Below are 7,366 nucleotides of genomic sequence, written 5' to 3'. Positions count from 1 at the left end.
TCACATTGCAAATATAAATAACCAAAAGAGACACCTTATCAATTTTAACAAACTTTGTACATCAAAGAGTATATGGTATTACACAAACTAGGCTGGCATATATATTAGCAAGCACAGTGTGATATTTCTGAGGATGGCTTGAAATGATTTGAGGTAAAAGAGTGAGTATTTACAGGGAAGGAAGAAAGCATGACAGGATAGTACTGTAAAGTGTAGATCTAAAGAAAGCCAGAGGGTGTGTATAAAAAGTGGAGAATATAGCGTTAGTCAGATGAGTAGCTAGAGCAAAGGCAGGATTTTTCTAAATGAGTAAATAGAAGTTTTTTTTTTAATTGTACTATAATGCAGATGGGAGTGATGGAAGTGGGTGTTACTGTTAATGCAGATGGGAGTGATGGAAGTGGGTGTTACTGTTAATGCAGATGGGAGTGATGGAAGTGGGTGTTACTGTTAATGCAGATGGGAGTGATGGAAGTGGGTGTTACTGTTAATGCAGATGGGAGTGATGGAAGTGGGTGTTACTGTTAATGCAGATGGGAGTGATGGAAGTGGGTGTTACTGTTAATGCAGATGGGAGTGATGGAAGTGGGTGTTACTGTTTCTCTAAATGAAAATACTCCAGATCACAACATTATTGGCATTATGCGAGTACTTACTGGTTCATAACTGTGTCTACTGGACCACTGGAAGAAGTTTCAGGGTCATGGGACTACCTACCAGTTCACTAGGTATGTCTCCTAGGTCATAGGACTACATAGCAGTTCACTAGGTATGTCTCCCAGGCCATGGGACTACCTATCAGTTCACTAGGCATGTCTCCCAGGTCATGGGACTACCTATCAGTTCACTAGGTATGTCTCCCAGGTCATGGGACTACCTACCAGATCACTAGGTATGTCTCCCAGGTCATGGGACTACCTACCAGATCACTAGGCATGTCTCCCAGGTCATGGGACTACCTACCAGTTCACTAGGCATGTCTCCCAGGTCATGAGGCTAACTACCAGTTCACTAGGCATGTCTCCCTGGTCATGAGACTACCTATCAGTTCACTAGGTATGTCTCCCAGGTCATGGGACTACCTACCAGATCACTAGGCATGTCTCCCAGGTCATGAGGCTAACTACCAGTTCACTAGGCATGTCTCCCAGGTCATGAGACTACCTACCAGTTCACTAGGTATGTCTCCCAGGTCATGGGACTACATAGCAGTTCACTAGGTATGTCTCCTAGGTCATGGAACTACCTACCAGTTCACTAGGTATGTCTCCCAGGTCATGGGACTACATAGCAGTTCACGAGGTATGTCTCCCAGGTCATGGAACTACCTACCAGATCACTAGGTATGTCTCCCAGGCCATGGGACTACCTATCAGTTCACTAGGCATGTCTCCCAGGTCATGGGACTACCTATCAGTTCACTAGCCATGTCTCTCAGGTCATGGGACTACCTACCAGTTCACTAGGTATGTCTCCTAGGTCATGGGACTACATAGCAGTTCACTAGGTATGTCTCCCAGGTCATGGAACTACCTACCAGATCACTAGGTATGTCTCCCAGGTCATGGGACTACATAGCAGTTCACTAGGTATGTCTCCCAGGTCATGGAACTACCTACCAGATCACTAGGTATGTCTCCCAGGCCATGGGACTACCTATCAGTTCACTAGGCATGTCTCCCAGGTCATGGGACTACCTACCAGATCACTAGGTATGTCTCCCAGGCCATGGGACTACCTATCAGTTCACTAGGCATGTCTCCCAGGTCATGGGACTACCTATCAGTTCACTAGGCATGTCTCTCAGGTCATGGGACTACCTACCAGTTCACTAGGCATGTCTCCCAGGTCATGAGGCTAGGTACTAGTTCACTAGGCATGTCTCCCAGGTCATGAGACTACCTACCAGTTCACTAGGCATGTCTCCCAGGTCATGGGACTCCCTACAGGTTCACTAAGCATGTTCCCAGGTCATGGAACTATCTACCAGGTCAATAGTCATGTCTCCCAGTTCATGAGACTATTTACCTGTAACAAAAGGAAATACCGCCAGCCCAGCTAGCTGGAATTTTGTAAATATTTATATGTCATTTGTGAATATTAATATGATTTATATAGAAGTGTAACAAAAGGAGACACTGCCAGACAGCTATCTGGAATTTTGTAAATAACTATATGTCATTTATGAATATTAATATGATTTATATAGAAGTGTGACATAAGGAGAAACTGCCATCACAGCTATCTTGAATTCTGTAAATACTTATATGTCATTTGTGAATATCAGCATGATGCAATTGCTTGTGTTACCACTATATTAGAACTGTATGTTATGTGTATATCAAACTGCTGGTACAGAAGTGTGTGTGAAAAGGGTTTGTACAAGTAATGTGCCTAGAGGTGTGACCACAGTGTACCCTGCTGGATTAGAACAGAATTGTACATACATTATTGTAACTGTTTGGATGTATGTATTTTAACAGTGGGAACTGGAACATAGAAGGTTAACTTGCAAAACTTCAGAAAAATATTTGAAATAAAATTATTTTATAACTGTGCCATAAAAGATGATTTCAATGCAGCAAGGAGACAGGATGTCTAAACCTAGGATGCCTTCTGCATTGTCTTGTAAGTGTTTTATTGTTTTATGTCTTCCAGCAGCTGCAAAGATCTAAGGGCTATGTATTTTTCAGAGTAGATGCTAAAGGCTGGCATTTCTAGCAATGGGGGTTTAGCTTGGGAACTTAAGTTAGCTGACAAGAAGTGATGTCATCCTGCAAGCATCCCAGAAGTAATATTTGAGATATTAATGTGAGGAGTGTCTGAAAGAGGCAGAGTATTCTGTATTTGTCTTTGACCTGACAACATCAGCTGGAAAACCCATTCACCACATCTGCCTTGCCTTACTCTGTAAGTAAGTTAACTAGGGTACAGTAATTCCTCTTAGATACAGTTAGGAATATAGTGGAGTACAGCATAGATGTGTTCTTTCTTTATTTGAGACTGTCCAGCAATGTTGTTTTAAGTATTTCCTGCGATTTTGAATTCTGCTGTCACTGTGATTATTTACTGAGTATTGTCTTGTTCTTTTATTATCTATTATTAAATATATTTTATTTTTGAGACATATTTAAGTTCTGTGAGCACTTGCATATTTATTTGATGACACTGTTTAGGCAAACTTAATAGCCTTGCTGTTAGTCAAACTACCATTTGGATTAATAGCAACATTACACAGTAGGATTGAACACCCTTTGTTAAGGGCCTTAAAATAGCTGATAAAGAGTTGGCTGGTGGCAGTAATACATTCCTTATCGTCTGGGCAAAATGGGGCATAGCTAGTAAACCTGTGCCAGTCTTTCCCAAGTGTGTGTGTGTGTGTGTGTGTGTGTGTGTGTGTATGTGTGTGTGTGTGTGTGTGTGTGTGTGTGTGTGCTTGTGTATAAATCAGATCTCAAAGTGTGTGTGTGTCAGCTACATGGGCAGAGATAAGAAGCACTGGTTGGACAGAAAGGGTGCTGGAGGTCTTGGCTTGGCCACTCAGCTGAGATCTCAACCCTATAGCTGTGCAAGTGGGGAGTCTTACTGGGGATCTGGAGAAAGAGGTAGCAACCAGCCCCAGACTGACTGTGGTCTCTGTGTGATCTTAAGGGGAATTGCACTTTACTGTGTGTGTACTTGTCATCCTCTTAGTGTGTACATCCCCCACTGTTGCCAGTGGTAAGGAGTGAGGCTCCTTGATTACTGGGCCAATGGTGAGGTGTCACACTATCCATGAGTGCAAGTACCTCTGGCTCCTAGAACTACATGCAATCATACTGGAAGTTCCTATTGGTTCACTAGGAGAACCTACCATCTCAGTAGGAGCTCACTAGTTCCTGTACATACCTCTCCAGTCACTGGAAGTAGCTAAAGGTTCATGGAGAACCTATCATCTTGGTAAAAGCTCCTTAGTCATTTGCATACCTCTGCAGTCACTGGGTGTAGCTGATGGTTCATGGAGAACCTATCATCTTGGTAAGAGCTCATTAGTCATGCGCATACCTCTGCAGTCACTGGGAGTAGCTGATGGTTCATGGAGAACCTATCATCTTGGTAAGAGCTCCTTAGTCATGTGCATACCTCTGCAGTCACTGGGAGTAGCTGATGGTTCATGGAGAACCTATCATCTTGGTAAGAGCTCATTAGTCATGTGCAGATCTCTGCAGTCACTGGGAGTAGCTAGACATTTTTGCTGTGTTACAGTTTAAACTTGCTTCCAAAGGCTACAGTACCAGATTGTCACTTATACAAGTCCTTGAGTTTAAAACAGGTTAGAATCTGACATATTGTCATTTAGTTACAGCTTTCTTTGTTAAGAAAGGTAATATTGGAGGCAACAGAGACACTTGCTACATGAAATTCTATACAATAGAGTAACAGTCAATCTTTTTACATTGTAACAATCTGTGCAGCTTTAACAAATGCTTCTTCTTCCATGATGTTATAGCAAAATGCTGCTGATTCTATGCATTTAAAAACACTCCCCTATTTCCATGTATTTATAACAAACATCCCTATTTCCATATAATTATAAAAACACTTGTCTCAAGTTTTCATGCAGTTATAACACTCCTGTTTCTTTGCATTTGAAACAAACTGTGTGACCTTGAGGGGTACAGCACAAAAACATGTAAGAATAGGCAATCTGTGGGACAGCACAGTTATGTGGACCTTGCTCAAATGAAACTGTTCTTCTGTTTAAAACTTATACAGATGAAAAAGTTACTATCTTAGCTTCCAGACTAACTAAAGTTTCTTATTTTCTATTCCATTCAGATCTCCAGGTATCTTAAGCTGACAGGATGCATTAATTTTTTTCTTAACATTTTGTTCTCGGTTATTTTGTACTTGTCACTTTGATTTTATAATACTCTGCTATTGATAAATTACATAGTCAAAGTTTCCAGTTCTAATTCAGACTGGTGTCATCTCACACAAGAAAAGTCTCACAAGTACAAAAACGAAATGTCTTACCTCCTCACATCAGAAGAATGGCTCTGCGTTGTGCTGAGGTGAGAGCAAATTCCTTTATAAGATATGCAGCTGTGTGAAAGTTTGTACTGCCTCCTACAGAGAAGAACCGCTCTGTGGTGCTGGTTTTATGCCAGACCAGCTCTTAACCAGTTACCTGATTCTGTACCTCCTCCCCTTCCCCATTACTATGCAGGCAGCATTCAGATGCCATGCATCTGGCCAATAGTAGCTTTGAAAAATACATATATAGACACACATACACATGCAGACACACAAACACAATCTGCATCTGTTTCCAAAAAGCAAATCTGTATTATGCATTTATACAATAAAGGGGCTTATAGAGAAGTTCGTAGAGAAGTATGGAACTTTTACCTGGCTCTGTGCCCAAGCACCTTGTGCAGATTCCAACAAACAACCCTTCACGGTTCTGTTTGAGAGAGCAAAACAAGTTTCTCTAGCTAGTCACCTGGAACAGGTCACATTGAAGGTCACTTTTCTAAGGATTATTTTCCTTTACTGTTTGTGCACATCTTTAAAAATAAACCAGTTGTGTTTTTTCTCTCACTCTCTCTCTCTGTCTCATATCTGTTTTTTTTCTTTCTTCTTTTTTAAATAAAATTTCTATAATAATGAGTAAGCAAAGCTAAAGAGCGTAGATTGGGAATACATAGGCTGGGGTTTATGCAGGTTTGTTGGGCAGCTGGGCAAGAAATGCCTGTGAAGACACATTGTGTAGCATGTAGGCTTCATTCCATGCATGCATCCCCTCATATTATCTATGGTATGATTTCAGTTATTCTCGCTAGGGGTAATATATAATTATCGACCACGTGATGGGTAAGGCCAGTCTCTAACCAAATGGGATAGCTTAATTCAAACACAAAAAGGGAAATTGGCAAGGCTTAAAGTGGCCTTTAAGAGCAGATAGCTTGGGGTCACATGACCTCGAACATCACTGTTATTGTTCAGAGAAAAGGAGAAGAGCAAGCAGAAGGAAACATGAGGATACAGAGGCAGGTAAAGCTTGGGGGTCACATGACCTCGAACATCCCTGTTATTGTTGGGAAAAAAGGAGAAGAGCAAGCAAAAGGAAACTCAAAGGGGGGAACATGAGGATACAGAGGCAGGTGAAGCTTGGGGTCACATGACCTCGAACATCCCTGTTATTGTTGGGAGAAAAGGAGAAGAGCAAACAGAAGGAAACATGAGGATAAAGAGGCAGGTGAAGCTTGGGGTCACATGACCTCGAACATCACTGTTATTGTTGGGAGAAAAGGAGAAGAGCAAACAGATGGAAACTCAAAGGGGGAAACATGAGGATGCAGATGTACGTGAAGCTTGGGGAAAGGAGTTTACATTTTGGGGGGAATAGAGCTTTTATTTATATGAAAAGAGAAAGGATGAGGAATACAGTAGACAAGGGAAGACTAGGTATGGACAGAGGGTTTGGAATCATGTGCAGGGTGCTAACAAACAAAACTGTACAGACAAAGAGGAGTAGGTTTTGTGCATACATAGCCGGAGTAGTAAAGGTTGGGCACATACTTATACAGATGGTGGACAAATACTAATGATGACAGTTAGACCATGCAGGACACACTTGGAAGGGAGTCACAGGTTGGTATCAAGGCTGCTCAAAGAGCTACCAGCACAGAACCATTTCCAGCTGATGATCATATGTAAGCACTGCCAGATGGTGCCAGACATTATGATGACTTGTGCTCAGGTCCTGTCACTTCAAGTGAATCTGTCACTAACTGTAGGACAGTCTCTGTCTAGCCAACATGTTGGCCAACTCGATGCTTGATTATTTTATCTGCTGTAGTGTTAACTATCTGGTATAGTTGTGATTGGTCAAAAAGTTGACGGACATGGAACCCACCTCAGAGAAGTTTTCACCACTTCTGATGAGCCGCCTACATCCCATCATATACCCTCCAGCCATAAGGCACAACAGAGGGAGATGGTGGTTAAGGTGGCTGGGGCTTCTGATCTCCTCTTCCCCATCAGGTGGACGAGCAGACTGCAGACACAATTTACAAAGTGCCATAAATATGTCACATAATTAAGACAGAGCTCTAAGACAGATAGCAATGAGAAATACCTCATGTTACAGCCAACCATTCTCACCTCCTGTGACAATTCACACTCTTGAGATATGTCTGCTTTAGATCTGAAATCTAAATGTGCACATGTTAATAGTACCTGAGGGCTATACAATTACCTGAGAGATATACACTTTTCTTGAAGATAAAAACAATGCCACACTTGCAGTACATCTCTAGATGCTGTCTTCACACTTCAGCTTCCCAATCCTGCTAACTTTCAGGACAGTATTGTTTCAGGT

At 41.8% G+C, this 7,366-nt stretch overlaps 1 protein-coding gene across 1 annotated transcript in view; it reads right to left on the bottom strand.

Moving 5' to 3' along the window:
- Positions 1 to 5,200, bottom strand: part of LOC122790066 — a 606,586-nt gene extending 601,386 nt beyond the window's left edge. The window contains exon 1 of the mRNA XM_044057631.1: positions 5,017 to 5,200. The gene's annotated coding sequence lies outside the window, so the exon portion shown is untranslated. The remainder of the gene's footprint in view (positions 1 to 5,016) is intronic.
- Between the last annotated feature and the right edge of the window lie 2,166 nt (positions 5,201 to 7,366).

This window comes from Protopterus annectens, chromosome 15.part0, assembly GCF_019279795.1.
Source record: "Protopterus annectens isolate FY-2018-M chromosome 15.part0, PAN1.0, whole genome shotgun sequence".
NCBI lineage: Eukaryota > Metazoa > Chordata > Ceratodontiformes > Protopteridae > Protopterus > Protopterus annectens.
Note: the sequence above shows the minus strand (reverse complement) of the source record. Positions and strands in the feature narration are given on the sequence as shown.